The sequence below is a fragment of the Mesoplodon densirostris genome, chromosome 20 (assembly GCF_025265405.1).
Source record: "Mesoplodon densirostris isolate mMesDen1 chromosome 20, mMesDen1 primary haplotype, whole genome shotgun sequence".
Lineage (NCBI taxonomy): Eukaryota > Metazoa > Chordata > Mammalia > Artiodactyla > Ziphiidae > Mesoplodon > Mesoplodon densirostris.
Genome location: NC_082680.1, coordinates 17648856 through 17666767, shown reverse-complemented (window position 1 = coordinate 17666767; position 17912 = coordinate 17648856).

Genomic DNA, 17912 nt, shown 5'->3' with positions numbered 1-17912 from the left:
AATTTAAAGTTGTGTGCTAAGTTTGTGAACTTTTAATCAACTTTTTTTTACATCTTTATTGGAATATAATTCTTTTATAATGGTATGTTAGTTTCTGCTTTATAACAAAGTGAATCAGTTATACATATACTTATGTTCCCATATCTCTTCCCTCTTGCATCTCCCTCCCTCCCACCCTCCCTATCCCACCCCTCTAGGTGGTCACAAAGCACTGAGCTGATCTCCATGTGCTATGCGGCTACTTCCCACTAGCTAGCTATTTTACGTTTGGTAGTGTATATATGTCCATGCCTAATCAACTTAATATAGTAACGTAATATAATTATGAATCTAGGGATTAAGAGTAAATCCAAGTAGGCTGAAAAGAGATGGGTTACATTCTTATATTTGCCACGAATAGAAAATGAATATCTGTAATAGTGTCATAAATGATGAGTGGGCTCTGGGACCATTATCCAGTCTAAGAGCACTTCCCTGTTCTTAGTTGCGTTTTCTTTAAGCCTAGATTTTGGGGATTGTTCATATTTGAATTATAAAACCAACTAAATGGAGAACAGTGTTGATTCTTGATGTGTTTTTGAGACACAAAAAGTCGCTAGTAAAACGTGGGACTGCCCGTGCATATTTGTGAAATCAAATGTCATTGAGGTGAAGGAGCTGCATACACAACCATTTAAAACTTAAAACCTTGGTTTTGTACCACTAGTTAAATTTTTCAGTGGCAGAAGAGTTGAGAATCATTTGGCAGATTTTTGTGCTTCCCCTGGGCAAAAAGTTTTAGGGAATCACTAAAGATTACTTTTTCAGTCCTGTTTCATGGTCTGTTTAGCAAAGGCCTAAACTTGGGAGTGCAGATGGATGGGACTGCTTTATTTTATTTGCTCTGAAGGGATTTTTGCTAATTAATTGGCAGGTGCTTTAAAGTAGGTAAAGTTACACCTTTTCATCACTACGGTCCTAAGTACTGACCCTTGTGCAACCAAGTTATAAAAGAGTCCTTAAAGCAAGTGATTTACTGTTGATAGATATGAAATAAAACAAAAACACTGGCTAAAAATAATAAACAGATAAATCACTTTAGAAATGTACTCAGCTAAGTCTGTTTTAAAGGTTGTACCAGGTAAGTGTCATATTATTTCACCTTTCAAATAACAGCAATCTGTCTTGTGGTAGGACCCCCAAATCCACCATAATCAAGATTTCAAAGCACATCTGTGTAAACATTATCACATCAGTGAAAACATCAACCAATGAGCTTTTACTTTGAACCAAATCTTCTTAATTGCAGTGTTAAATCAAAGAAAGTTAGATCAAAGTTGTGTGAATCTCATAGCGGGAAAACCAAAGTAGCCAGTACATACACTGATTACTTTTACAGAAGATGCTTAAAGGTTTAAAACTAAGATCAAGTACCTTTTAATGAGCTTTGTTTCAAGGTCTAACTTCTGTACAATATATAATGCTGTTAATTATTCCGCAATGGTTATATAGCATCGTCACTTGCTCCTAGAGGCACTAGTTCAGTCTATAAAATATTTCCCCACAGGAACAGTTTAAGTCCTGCTGTGTGATTCATATCTCTCAGTCTAAGTCTCTTGAGTTACATATATATGTGTATATATATGTGTGTGTGTGTTTATACATATATATACAAAATAGTAAAATACAGAGAAATTTTACCTAAAGTCACCAAAGCCCCAAAATTTTAATAATAAAACTACTATCTCTGTACAACTTTAACATTTTCAAGTCCATTGCCTTACTTGATCACCACAATAATGCTATGAAATAGGCACAATCCACTTTATAAAGAAAAAAAAAATGTCCTGGATTCTAGTTCAACGTTTAGTCCGGAGTCTTACATCCCAGGGAAATTTTCTCAAACTCTCTAAATGCCTCTGTTTCCTCTTTTGTAAATTAAGTACAATATAACTCTTGCCTAGTTCTCTATGCCAAGGGTTGCTATGAGACTTCAATGTAAAAATATCTAGGAAAGTGGTTTTAAAACTTTAAAGCTTTCTATACATGTAAAATGCTAGAAACCTTCAGTTGGTGGGAAAAATTTTACTTTATAATTTAGCAAGTATAATTTGTTTGAAATACAAAATAAATCTTTTTTCCTCAAAACAAACCTTTACTATGTAAGTTTTGAATGGTGCTTAATGCCATTTTATAAAGGGCCAGAATAGAAACAAAAAGATAAGGATTTCTTTTGTTTGCACTAGTCATGTGACAGGAAAAGATAACACTAAAGATTTTTTTTGCACATGCTGTGATGATATCATGGGAAGTTAAATAATTTTGAAGAGTGTTTTACAAGAGTGCATTATTCAGCTTTTAAGTATACATTGCAATCTAATCAACTTTACCTATACTTCCTAGAGACCACACTTGCCTTGCTGTTATACAAATATGTGGTACAATTTCTACTTCCACAAAATGTAGCTACAGTTTTCCAGGCTACATAATTCCTATATAGATTTTCAGCAAGCATAGTGTTATGAATCTTTGTTTTTGCACATGAAAAAGGAGTTAATGCCTTTGGTTACTTCTACATGTGTAAAATGTGAGAAAAAGAAAAAAAACTGATTTAAAAGTCATGACTTATACATTCAATAAAATAAAAGTACATTTGCCCAACATTATCTATTATTTGTAATTACAAATTATTGGCAGCAACATAAATTTCCACACATGGGAAACCGAATGAATAAATTATGTATACTCACACAATGGAGCATTACATAGCTGGAAAAAAAGAATGAGTTAGATCTCTATAAATTAGCATGGAGTATTTCCAGAAAATACTATTAGTTGAAAAGAGCAAAGTTTTAGCATGCTTTATACATAGGATGCTATCTTTTCTGTAAGAAAGAAAGAAAATAAGAAACTTTTATATATGCTTTTTTCCCCAAAAATAAACACGGAATGGATAAATCAGAAACACATGAAATTGGTTATGCTGTTAATTGTTTACCTGAGTTGGACGTGAATGGAGTAGAACAGATGGGAAATGACATGTCTTTGAGAACTTTTTATAGAGTTTGGACTTTTAGAGAAATGTTAATGTTCTAGATATTTTTAAGTCAAATAAATAAGAATGGGGGGAGGGGGGTGGAATAAAACCAGGAACAAATGAACCTAACTAAATTCAAGTGAATAACATAACCACACAGAAGGGAATGATAATATTTTTTTTAAAAACTAAATAACTTTCAAATACAGTTCTTTTACTGTATAATCAAGATCTAAAGAAAAAAATATACATAGATACTGAATTTAAGTTACAAAGATTATTTTTCTCAGTGTGTGGGGTTAGAGTAGTGTATTATAAGTTTGATGAAGAGGCTATTTACATAGTCTCAAATATCCCCTCACAAATTGTTTCTTGATCACAAAAAGAAAATAATAACTTCATAGTGGATTAATCTAGTAAATACTATCTTAACCACATAATGAAAGTAAACAACAATAATGGGACAAACCAACACCATATACCTCTTGACACTCTAGGAAGGATATGATGTCACTTATTTGATGTCACTGTCAAAAATGCATCCTGAATCTGGTCATGAAGAGACACCAGCTAAACCCCAAATAAGAGTCGGTCTACAAAACAACTGGCCTATATGCCTCTAAAATGTCAAAATCAGGAAAGACAAAGAAAGGTTGAGGAACTGTTCCAGATTAAAGGAAACTAAAGAGACATGAAACCTAAATGTGATGATGATCCTGATATGGAGCCTGAACCAGAAAAACAAACAAACAAACAGAGACTTTATTGAAACAATGGGGAAATTTTAATATGGATTGTGAATTAATTAATAGTATTGTATCTATGTTAAGTTTCCTAATTTTGACAATTTTACTGTGAATATATAAAGAAAAGTATTAGGAAATACAAAATAAAACTTTATGGATAAAGAGACATGATGTCTGCAAAATTATTCTCAAATGGTTCAGGAAAAATGTATATATGACTATATACAGAAAAAGGAGGAATAGATGATAAAACAGGGGAGTGAAATGTTAACTGAAGAAAGTGAGTATAGGCTATGTGGAGTTCTTTGTAGTATTCTTGTAAGTTTTCTTTAAGAATGAAATTACATCAAAATTTAAGTTTTTAGGGTAAATTTTAAAAGTTCACAACTTAAATATTAGAAGCACTTCAGTTATAGGAGAGAATATCTAAATTCAACAGCTATTATGTAAAGTAATTGAGGTAAATCAGAATTCCTGAATTTGAACTATTTGCATAGAAGGGCCTCAGTCTGCACAAAATCTCAAACCTTGACCAGAACAGGTTGGATATTTTCTGTGGATAGTATAAAACACACGTGAAAAAAGGAACATTAATTGACCATGAAGTCACATAATTTGGGGGACCAAATTCAGGCAGAATGAAAAGTTAACACAAATGGAACATCTTTGTTATTTTCTCCTTAGTTCCAGGAACGTCAGCTACTGTAATCCAGCCCCACTTCTCACCTTACCCACAGAGAGCAACAGGAGTAATAAACAACATAGTTTAATTTTTTTTTTTTTTTTTTTTTTTTTTTTTTTGCGGTACGCGGGCCTCTCACTGCTGTGGCCTCTCCCGTTGCTGAGCACAGGCTCCGGACGCGCAGGCTCAGCGGCCATGGCTCACGGGCCCAGCCGCTCCGCGGCATGTGGGATCTTCCCGGACCGGGGCACGAACTCGTGTCCCCTGCATCGGCAGGCGGACTCTCAACCACTGCGCCACCAGGGAAGCCCCATAGTTTAATTTTTGCCTCGTACTTTTTTTCTTTCCTATCCACCTCACTAGATACAGGCAAGATATTTCCACTCGATAGTTATGAGACCCTGGGAAAATTACATTACCTCCCTGGAACTCAGTTTTTTCCTCTATAAAATTAGGTTAAAGAATGTTGTATGTGGGCTTCCCTGGTGGCGCAGTGGTTGAGAGTCCGCCTGCCGATGCAGGGGACACGGGTTCGTGTCCCGGTCCGGGAAGATCCCACATGCCGCGGAGCGGCTGGGCCCGTGAGCCATGGCCGCTGAGCCTGCGCATCCGGAGCCTGTGCTCTGCAGCGGGAGAGGCCACAACAGTGAGAGGCCCGTGTAGCGCAACAACAACAACAAAAAAGAATGTTGTATGTAACTTGCAGGACTATTGATGTTATAGGAATTATATGGATAAATGCATATGAAAATCCGTTAGTTCTACAACATCTAAGTGATTATTTGAATGACGATAATCAGTATCTATTTACCCTGTGTTTGGGGCAACTTAAAATTCCATGCTCTGCTCTAAGTTGCAAGAAAAGAAAGATGGCTTATGGGATTTACACATCATTGACTCTAATAGTGGCCTTATTTGGAGCACAGAAAAATGCTTCCTGCAATGAAAGTTTTAACTAACAGTACTTTGAGATGGGTCTGAAAGAAATATACTTCTAAAACAAGTTCTTTTGGAAGTAGCCACAGCATCTGGCTGACTATACATCATTTATTTGTCTTTCATAAGGTCTTCTACCATCATCTGAATGTATCATAAAATTATAATGTGAGAATACTTTATATTTTTCATCACTTGGAAGAAATTTGCCAAGTTACCTCAACCAAACATCTTCATTTTACAAATGAGGAAGATGGCTCTCAGAGAAATGTCACCTAGTTGATAGAAAAATCATAATTTTAATTAAAATATTTCACATCCATTTCCAATGCTGTTCTCACCAAATAATGCTGCCAATACCCAAATAGTAATAAAAGCTGATTCTCTAGAGAAACTGAAGTATATACCTTTTAAAAAACTGTGGTTCAAACTGATGTCATTGCTCACACACAGTATTTTATTTGGTTACTCCCAGAATCAGCAACTGAATAGTGGATTTGCAAAAAGTTACGGTTGGTATTTTTTCATTGCTTTATTGCCTCCTTACTATGAATGTATCCACAGATGCCACTAAACCTCTTTGTTTTTCATTTCTCCATTTTCAAAGTAAAGAAAGAGTATTTAAGTTAAACGTGCTTCATCCTACTGAAACATAATGCCACAGAAACACTAAAAGCATATTTTATTACAATAACTAAAAATTAAATCATCAATATTAAAATAAATTGCATTTTTGGAGGGCATAGAATTGCCATCTGATTTTTTTAATGACACTCTTCCAAATATAAAAAAATCTATTTATAAAATTTAGGGAGTCAATAGATTTAAACACTTAATGAATTTGTTCATTGTCTATCCTTAGAATTAGTTAGAAATAAAAGACACCATTACAAGAATGGTGATACAAGTGTTTAATCTTTCACAACATCAAATATAAGGATGAATTATATTTCCTTTAAAAGTTAGACAATGAAAAAGTAATTTATTAAATTACCTTGAAATTTTGTGTCTTTTAAGCACCGTAATGTGTTAAGAGTAACTAAAGCCTTCTTTACCCATTTTTCTCCCATAATTAGAGGCCTGAGATAACTAGGCCTGTTGATGCAAACCGGAGCTTGGCCCCAGGCAACACCTGCTCAGGAGGCCTTTCGCCAAGTGGTGCTGAAGGGAGAGGGATGCGTCTTCACCCCCGGACCAGAGGAAAGACCGGTAAGGCACTGCTCACACTTTGGCACACAGTTTAGGAAGACATACCTATCTCTCCACAACAGTCACCCTGGAGTGAGAAAACAGTATACGGAGCAGACTAACGCATTTGTATGGCGAGGTGTGACTGGAACTGGTACCAGCTGTGTGAGTGACATGTTGCGGTCGCCTGCAGCTTGCCCTGAAGGCAGGTTAGACAGATAAGACAGACACCAGCCACGTGATTGGATGTTAAGAACACCGTTCATAATAGTACCGTTATTGAAACACATCAAGTTTACAAATAGCCTGGCTTGAATGTTATCCTGAGGGGAAATACGATCATTAGTGCTGTCCTCATACTAGAACATTATGCTCCATGCCGGCAGGGATCTTTGTCTGTTTTGTTCATGAGTGTATGACAAGTGCCTACAACAGTGCCTGGCATACTTTTTTTTTTTTTTTTTTTTTTGCGGTACACGGGCCTCTCACTGTTGTGGCCTCTCCCGTTGCGGAGCACAGGCTCCGGACACGCAGGCTCAGCGGCCATGGCTCACGGGCCCAGCCGCTCCGCGGCATGTGGGATCCTCCCGGACCGGGGCACGAACCCGTGTCCCCTGCATCGGCAGGTGGACTCTCAACCACTGTGCCACCAGGGAAGCCCTGGCATACTTTTTATACTTGATAAATATCTGTTGGTTGATTGATAGACATGGTAGAACTTTTTCAGAAACCTGAAGTACTTGCTTTGATGTTTCAATTCATCTTTTTGTTTCCCCTAAGAATGGTTCTAAGTCATAGAATGTTTATTCAAATATGTAAAATTTAATTTCACCTGTTTGTTTGTGTTTTTTGGCCTCTCTGTGCAGCATGCAGGATCTTATTTCCCCCACCAGGGATCGAACCAGTGCCCCCTGCAGTGGAAGCAGAGTCCTAACCACTGGACCGCCAGGGAATTCCCTAATTTAACTATTAGTAAACACATGCACACTAGTACAAATATCTTTCATCTTGAAAAATCACCCCTGGGCATAAAAGCCAAGCTCTGAGAGAAAGGGCAGTTGGCCACAGGGGTACAGGGGCTGTGGGTCTCTCATGGGGTCAGCCACTAGGGGACAATGTAGGCACATTTGCTGCCAGACACTCGATAAGGCCAAAAGGGACCTTGATAGAGAGGAAGGAATTGTGCCAGATTTCACTTCTCCAACTTCTAGTCATGCTGTTGGTAAATTCCTCATGTGAGTCTCACCTCCAAAAATGAAAACAGAAAAACAGCACCATTATGAGGAGGTCCTTGGCAAAGAAAAGAAATCCAGGGAAAGTTGTGAAAATGTGAGTAATCTTTTTTTTTAGATGATTCTTTTTTTTTTTTTTAGTTTCTACTTTATAACAAAGTGAAGCAGTCATACATATACATCCGTTCCCATATCCCTTCCCTCTTGCGTCTCCCTCCCTCCCACCCTCCCTATCCCACCCCTCCAGGCAGTCACAAAGCACCGAGCTGATCTCCCTGTGCTATGCGGCTGCTTCCCACTATCTATCTACCTTACGTTTGGTACTGTATATATGTCCATGCCTCTCTCTCGCTTTGTCACAGCTTACCCTTCCCCCTCCCCATATCCACAAGTCCATTCTCAAGTAGATCTGTGTCTTTATTCCTGTTTTACCCCTAGGTTCTTCATGACATTTTTTTTTCTTAAATTCCATATATATGTGTTAGCATACGGTATTTGTCTTTCTCTTTCTGACTTACTTCACTCTGTATGACAGAAAATGTGAGTGATCTTGATGGGGAATAAAATGCAGCTCAGTAGATACTGTGGGGCTGTCAGGACACCACGAAAGTACTGACGCTGAATATATTTGACTGAAGCTCTTCCTGCAAACAAGGCTATAAGTTTCTAGCTGGCAATGAAATTGTGACATGAGTTCAAGGACAAGGAGCTGAGTCAAGTGAATGAAACAGAAAGGAACTGGATTCGGAGTAGTTTGCTGTCACACAAAGCCAATAAAAAGAACAGTTCTTCTCTGAGAATTGCATCACCCATAAAACTGCATGTACCAGTGCTTCCCTGGTGGCGCAGTGGTTGAGGGTCCGCCTGGCGATGCAGGGGACACGGGTTCGTGCCCCGGTCCGGGAAGATCCCTCATGCCGCAGAGCAGCTGGGCCCGTGAGCCATGGCTGCTGAGCCTGCGCTTGTGCTCCGCAACGGGAGAGGCCACAACAGTGAGTAGGCCCGCGTACAGCAAAAAAAAAAACTGCATGTTCCAGAATATACAACCAAAAAGACACAATTGCAACAGTAAATAAACTTTATGTAGATTTTTTAAAATAAGAGGTGAAAGGTTCAGACAGCAGTCTTTTATGATTGACTTCAGTAAACACAGACCCACTATGAGTTCCTCAAAGTTATCAATATAATAAATTGTAAGTATCTCTAATGAGCTGTTACAATTGAAATGTATTTTTCAGGGCAATCATTTTAAACTAGTAGTTTCTTGACTTGGGTTTCTGAATTTTGAACAATTTAATTCATATCTTTAGTATCCCAAAGAATTTCTATTCATGTTAAATTTGCATGAATTCTAGGTAATTTTAGAAAAACAAATATTTGCCTTTCATTCAAAAAATGCATCAGTTCTTACTATATAACAAGTACCGTCTGTGTTTGTTAAATGGCAAAACACCATCTCCATCTTTCTGCCACTTACTGTCTAATTGGCTGATACAAACAAGTAGAGGAGAACGTGATAATGGTGGTGCTAAGATGGGGAAGTTCAAGGTATTTTGTAGAAAGCAGGTAGCAGGGTAGATTAAACCATCCTTGGAACAGAAGAAACATTTAGGAAAATTTGTATCTAAGCAGAGTCCTGTTAGGGAGGGGAAGCAGACAGAATTCAGACTAGGACATTCCTCCTGGTAAGTTTCCTCCCCTAAAATACAGGTCTTGGATTAGATTATCTCCATGGCTCCATTCAACCTGACATTTTTATGATTCTCTATTCAAATATCAAGGCAAAATTTAATTGGAAAATAGAATTCAGTAACTTTGCTTTATAGACTGATTTTCACAAACCTATTTCTTCAAATTACTTAAATTCTTCATCCCTTAAAGCTAGAGATTTAAAGAAGATAAGGACAGTTCTAATTATGAGGCTCAAATACTGATATTTTAGCAAAACAAATATGTAGATAAAGATATTTTATGTACATGAGGTTCCAACTTCTGAAGTTCTCAAACACAGCACAGTATTTCTCTAGATGTATCTGCAAGCTCCCATTGTTGTATAAATGCTACATAATTTATAATTTTTGACTAACATAATCCATTTATAGTATACATAAACTGTCTTTCAAAGTATCTTATTTTTTACTAATATCACATTTAAAATTCAACTAAATTTCAGTACAAAGCTGCAGAGTGGTATTACCAACTTTAAGACCTCTCTCTGGTTTCACATCTCTAACTGCCTGGTGGCCTCTTCCAGTTGGATGTTATAGCAGTCATACATAATTATCAGAGAAAGATTAGAAGGAAATTTAATTTTAATCTACAGAATGGAAATTTTTTAAAAAGGAATATTTATCCCATGTCCTGAAATCCATTTCTCATTTGTTTCCACTTTTAAGAGACTTAAGATGATGAATTACTCTGTTAGTTCAACTTTTAGCTCTTCCTCCTTTATTTGATTCATTATCAGTCTGAGAAAGCACATAGTTTGGATAATGACCTTGAGTTTCATATATGGGTTTCATCACTGTTTGATGTTCCTCTTTATTTAAAATTCATTTTAGGGATGAACTCTTCACAGGCACATAGGTGTTTAATAAGTAAGTCAGTGTAATTATTATATTTAACCATAGCCAAGAGTACAATGATTAATTCTGGATATCATAGAACACAAGCCTCCATTACATAGATTTTGATCAAAGCATATGCCCCGAAACAAATGCTACACGCAATAAAATTCTAATCAAACATGGTTTCCTTGTATAACACTGGAAGGATGAAGGAACAGACCTCCTTATTCTTGAATAATTTGTTCAAGGAGCCCCCGGCACCTGCATGACAATGTTAGAGAAACTCGTTTAGTGGTATTCTATAAAGTCTTGTCATCAAGTGAAAGGTTCACTTTACTTCCCTTGATGTGGTGGTCTGAGGTTTACAGGTTCCTGAACATAAGATTTGACATGATCCTGAAAAAATGGCAAACATTTTCAAAGCACAAGAGTTTTGATATGCTTCAGTTGCCAAGAAACTTATGAACACCCCTATTTTCAGACTTTTTGCTTTTAGATCAGTCTCTAGTGTTTGAGGCAAACTGATTTATTCTAACATAAAAAGATATTGCATAGTAACCAAAACCACTTGATTATTACTTTGGCTTAAAATGAACATCTTCCTGTGAACAAAACCCCTGAATTTTAAATGTAATAAATTCAAGTATTGTTTAGATGTATTATATTGCTATGTTTTAAATAACATTTTAATCAAACCTAAAAATTAATATTAGCATAAAGCAAGACCTAATCACCTGGCAATATCAAATGAAGTTGGTCCCTATTGGGTGTCAGTTTTTAATGCAACACTTTTTAACTAGGTAGCTGCAGGCTCAGCTCTAGAATAGTCTCCACCTGGTCCTGGTTAGTCAGTTGCACCCATCTAGACCTGAGATGATTCCTTAATTCCAAGTCTTTGGAAAAACAAATATAATTAATTGGAAAGAATAAAAATAAAGGGAGAAGGGTAGGGGGGAAGGGATAGTTAGGGAGTTTGGGATTCACATGTACACACTGCTGTATTTAAAATGGATAATCAAGGGCTTCCCTGGTGGCGCAGTGGTTGAGAGTCCGCCTGGCGATGCAGGGGACACGGGTTCGTGCCCCGGGCTGGGAAGATCCCACATGCCGCGGAGCGGCTGGGCCCGTGAGCCATGGCCGCTGAGCCTGCGCGTCCGGAGCCTGTGCTCCGCAACGGGAAAGGCCACAACAGTGAGAGGCCCGCGTAATGCAAAAAAAAAAAAAAAAAAGGATAATCAACAAAGACCAACTGTATAGCACAGGGAAACTCTGCTCAATAATATATAACAACCTAAATGGGAAAAGAATTTGAAAAAGAATAGATACATGTATATGTATAACTGAATCACTTTGCTGTACACCTGAAACTATCACAACATTTTTAATCAACTACACTCCAATATAAAATAGAAAGTTAGAAAAAAAAGAATAAAAAATTTCCATAGTATCATCTGTATGCAGGTTGACTGAAAATAATTAACGACCCCAAGAAGAGAGGGAAGGTTGTTAACCCTCTTCTTGACTAAAGGATGGGTAAATTCATTTTGCCATTTGTGGCTAAAGGCAGGTCCTGATCTTTTTTGGCTAGTTTTATGTCCTTCTTATTCTGTTTCCTTCTGGAATCAAACAGTGGTCTTCAAGAGCTCCCAAACTCTCTAATGAATATGGTAATCTTTAAGTAGTCGTGTGGTGCAGCCTGCTTGCTCAAGCTCAGTAGAGCTGATTGTTAAATTTTCAGGCATTTAGTGAGCCAAGTTGTAAGAGACATTTTAAAAATTAAGTTACATAAATTTACAATTAGATAAATTATATTAAAATCAAAGGTAATAAGTACTAAAAACTTATCACTCCCCCAATTTTTTTACTATTCCTGTTACCTCTTTTGTATGTGTATCATGCAAATTTTATATAATGATGTGCTACTGTGAATCTTTTCACAACTCTGCAGTCAGTAATGTCATGTTGGTAGCTTGACATCAGCTGTGGTGGGAGTATATACACCATGGAAATCTGTAAACACTACAAATAAGGACTCCCCTGTCTCCTACCCCAGAACCAGCTGTTAAACATTTACCAGCACACCACTGGTGCCTGCCCACCGAGCCTTCTAAGAGAAGCTATTCTTCGTATTTCCCAGAAACTGTTCCTCCATATGACTCCACCCCTTTCATCCCAGGCACAGCTGATTGGCCTTAGAGTAAGAAACTAACAAAGATAGAACACATCTGTAGGGTAGACCAAGCCAACACTCTATCTTTAGGTTCTGACCTAAGACTCATAGAGACTGGTGGGATTAGCAGCCAAGTCATGTTCACACCAGTATGTTAGAATGAATGTCCTTGAACTCTTACTATGTGGGTCTCTAGATCTAACCTGGTTACCATAGTTTCTTAGATCTCATAGTACCACTGTTCCTGGATTTGATATGGCTTTTATCCATAAAATAATTCTTTTATTTGAGCTAATGCAATTCTATTCTACTCCTTGCATATTAATGCGTTTCAAGAAAAACTTTTAAATTCTTAGTGTCTGATTGCAATATAGAAACTACGTAGATACAGGGCAGAATATCGAGGCTGAAGCCCAGATTGTGTGACCCAGACGAAATTTTTAAATTCTTTTCCTCATCAGAAAAAATTAAAGATGTGTACATTTTCGTGATTTTTAAGCCCTAAGATTCTACAGAGATGCTTCAGGCCTGGCTGTGGGTGTTTAAAGAGTGGCTTTAAGTGGACAGGATCTGGATCCCCTCCTGTTTTCAACTAGAGACACTCTGCTGTTGTTTACTGGGAATTCTGGACCTTGTCTGAAAATTTTGCTCAGCGCAGTGTTCTGGGTAACACACGCCAATCAGTTGGAGTTGGCAAGAAATGAGACTGGTTTGCCATCCCACTAAATTTCTGCACATATGTACATGGACTTACCTTATGCTATGCTTGATTTCTCTAATGGTTCCCTCTTGGTGCTGAGCTTTCCATCTGTTCTGAAGGCTGCCCTTCTGTTTGATTACCTGCCCTTAAAGCAATTTCCCATCCAACACCTGACAGTCTGGGGTTAGAGCCAGAGACAAGGGTATATACTGGTTGCACTAGGTCTTACCACCAGATACCTACTGGGTCTGTCCATATGGACATTTCACAGGAGAAAGTGCTACAAGTCAAAGAAGATGAAACACTAGGTTGCTGCTTAAAATACCAAGTTCCTTTTGGTCTTTCCTTACTAAATAAGGAAAATAGCTAATGAGCAGCTTCTTAAGGATTTTCAGGTACTAGAAGACTTTTTAAGATGCTCCCTCATTAAATCTCTTTAGGCTATATCAACATTATCTACCTTTTCTGTTAGTTTCCAACTCTTCAATTAATTTTTGCTCTTAACTCTTTACAAGCTCTATACATTCCTTTTAAGTCACATAGTTCAGAACTGAGCAAGTTATAACACTACAGTAAATAACACATCATATAAGAACATTAGGAAGAAAATCTATTTTTTATTTTATATAAACTTTTTTTTTTTTTTTTTTTTTTTTTTTTTTATTTTATTTTATATAAACTTTTAATTGAAGTATGACATGCATTAAAAAATATACAAATTGTAAATGGATAGCTCCAGGAATTTCCAGAGTGAATACACTTGTTTAACCAGCACCCATATCAAGAAACAGAACATGAACAGAACTCTAGAACCCTCTTTTCCCACTTCTAGTCACTACCCTCTACCCAAAGAAACCACTATTATGATTTTTGACATCACATGTATGTATATATATATATATATATATATATATATAGTTTTTGAACATTATAAATAGAATAATACAATTCTTTTGTGTCTGCCTTCTTTGATCCACATGATTGCATGTAGTTGCATTTCAGTAATTTTCATTGCTATATAGCATTCAATTGTGTGAATATAACACAATTTTAAAAAATCCAGGGCACTATTGATGAACTTATGAATAGTTTCTGGCCAGTTAAAAATATTTCTCTATATGTCTTTTGGTGTACATAAGTATTCATTTCTGTTGAGTATTTCACCTAGGATTGAAATTGATGGGTCATAGGGCATGCATATGCTAAACTCTAGTAGTGACTGCAAACAGTTTTATAAAGATGACATTGTTTTGTCACCCAAATATCATGCTTGCATAATAGATGATCAATATATTATTACTCTGAGGCTATTCTTCCCAGAAGACAGCTTCTGATAGGCATGGAAACTTTAATCACTATCAGGCATGGAAACAGAATATGACAATTGAGAAAGGGCTCACATGTTTCAGGCAGGTGGCTTTGCTGTTCCTTGTTTCCCAAATACATAGGAAAAGAGGTCCTGGCTACCAAATGGAGGGTAAGGGCAATAACAAGAATTGAACAGTGAGACACTGTCAGCAAAGACCCTGGAAATTATATAAAATCGGAAATTATAGAAATCAGATTGGACAGATATAATGGTCAGAGCAAGATTATCACTGGTCTTGAAGTTAGATAGTTAAATGTGTATGGCAGCTTGGTGGTGTCACCAGTGAGATATGTAAGAATGAACTGGCAGCTTGGTGGTGTCACCAGTGAGATATGTAAGAATGAATGGAAGGTATCAAGGTCAAATCACTGAACTTTGGCAATGGAGCATGCTGGAATTTGTCAGAGCACAAAAAGAACCAGATGGAAGTGTATTGTTTTAAGGCTCTAAATGTAGCAGGATTATGCCTCTTATTACTATGTAAGAGGATGGCTTCAAATCACAAAATCACAAAATTTGTTTCTGAATCAGCCCTTGTCCGTGACCGCAACTTTTTCTTGCCAACATCTTGCTTGCTCATTTTGCCCGTCCATTTGCATTAATTGCCTTTTAGGATGTGTTGCTTATTTTATCAACTTCTTTAGCATCAGATGAGTTACTTTATTTCCTTGTCTCCTGATTCACATTCCCATCTTGTCTCTCCCCCTCCCCCTCATTACAATAATAAATTCCTTTCTTCATTTAATAAGCATTTGTTGAAGTCCTACTATGTGCCAGCATTTGAGCCAAATAGATGATCTGGCTTCATGAAGCTTAGAAGAATTTGCTTTGACTAAGGGAAGAGGGCAGAGTGCAAACCATTGTCAACTTGTCGTTCGGAGTGGGAGCTAGTCAAAATAGAAAACGATCTGTTTTCTCAGCTCCTACGATAAATTGGTTTCCATGGCTCTGGATGCTGGGGAATAAAGTTCCAGACTCCTAGTGGCTGGCACTCTGAAGACAAAAGTCCAAGAAAAGGCTGCAACCCCCCAGAACACACCTTTCCCATCATTTTTTCTTTAGATTTTGCCAATTGTCCCCCAAGGAAAACAGCACTGAAGATGGGGACAACTTTCCCAAGAGAGAAGTGGCTTGCTTCAGCCTTACTCTTTGGCTGGTAGCCTCCCTCTGTTAGAATTGAGTAGACCTGTGGGTGGGGAGGCTCATGTGCCCTGATGTAGGGCCTCAGAGATAATTTCTCCTTTTCCAACTAGTCAAGATTCTGGTGCTCAGAGTGAGTACAACTAGATAAGCAGGACTTTTTTTAATAGAAGATTTGTTAAACAGGAAATTTGTGCCTAGGCATGACACATATTACACTTAAATTTCACATTTTCAAAATTTAAAAGTCACTCATTTATTTGCTATTTTAAAAGTATTAAAAGGTTAAAATAATTAGGTCATGGGGTGGAATTTTAATTGGAAAGAATAAAGCAATTGTAGGGCAATTATGTGTTTTGAGAAGGGAAATGACATGAAAAATGCTATGAAGGAAGTATCTATATTCGCTTTACTAATATGCTTGGAGCATTTTGGTTAATTAGGATCATGGGTTCAGAGGGTGATCATCTATTCAATTCCATTATTTTGTAGGAAACTGTGGCCTCCAAAGCATTATAGGTTATGCAGTTAAGATGTAGCAAAATCAAGAGTCCAGATTTGCCTTCTACTTGATCACTCCACTGATGCTTTCCTGAAAAACTGTCTGGCTTAATTCCTGCTGTTGTAAATATTTTTAAATGCTTTAGAGCACTTCTTTTTACTTAGACCATAGTGAACATAAGTCAAATTTTTTTGAAGGTGCAGGCTCTCCCTGTATATTAGGGACATTTTTTGGATATTATTAATAGTAGAATTGAAATAAAAGATGAAAGAAATTAGGCTAAATCTATATCGATCTAACATTATTACCTGTAATTTCAAAAAATTTTCCAAATTCCTAATATCACGTTTTTAAAAAATAATAATTTTTCCCTCTGAAAATTAAACTCAAAATATACAGGTAATAAAGGAATAGAGTTATTTTCATGTAGCTATAGTTACAGAGCATCAGAAGTGAGAAGAAAATAATAACCATTCTTAAGGAAATTTAGCTTTTAGAAGAGAGGTACTGAGGAAAGTTAGAATAACTTCTGCATGTTGAGAGACCTTTTATCCAAAGCTTTCTGAGTACTTGGCGAACCTAAACCCAGCACCTCTCATGGCAGAACTTGGTTTCTAGCCAAAGAAATGGCTTGCAGGAGCTACATTAAATTTTTTTTTAAACTGGAGAGAAATTATATAGATAGATATGTGAAATCATCTTAGATGGATAATTTCTGTCATTTTCTTTAATTGTAATACCTTATTGTATTACCTCCCTAATTCTTTTTAAGCTACTCAGCTTTTAATATGCAGCTAATAAAAATTCATCAGTCTGTCCAAGAATTCTGCTATTAGGCCATGTCAGAAATTTATGAGAAAATCCGGAAATTGTATTCAGCTCGAAGTAAACAGTGCCAGAAGAAGAACTGTGTTGTAGATCCAGAGAATAAATGCTTCTGTGGGAATTTTCCAGAATTCAGAGAAGACAGAAATTGAAGGAATCTTGGTGATGAAACAAGGAGCCACCACTGAGTCTTCCTTGAGGCACTGGTTATATGAAACCAACAGGCTGAAAGTAAAAGAAATACAGAGGTGGCATCCTAAAATAGACACATTTTGTTCATGTTATAGAGGCTTTTTCTGTTCATCACTTTTAGTGGCTTTAAGAAAGGAAAATTCCATTAGCCTATATTAAAACAAGATGTAACTGAGGTGTATCTGATAGATTACTTATAGGCAAGGGGTTAGTGAGGAGTGGCAATAGCAGGACCTGGGCCAGAAAATCTCATTTTGTTTGCCTCTGAAAGCCCTCAGTTTTCATAAGACTTGCCAGGATCTAATCCCCTTGTGACCGCAGCCCATTTGAGACTAATAAATTTAGTTGTGCACATCCCTAGACCCAGAATATTTTAAGGGCTCCTGGAAACATTCCAGAATATAAAGACCAAAGCTAGGTAACTAAGTTACCAAAACTGGGTTCAGGGGCAGGAAACTGATAAGAATATCATAAACACTTTCTCATAAAGTGTAGCAAACAAACAAGTATAGGAATAACAAAAATAAAAAATGGCACAATACACGTACCGATTATTTATATCAACAACTTCCCCCAAAAGTAAGACAGTTCTGTTTTATTGAATTAAGTCACGCCGCTGGTATGGTAAAGTTTTTTAAACATATTAA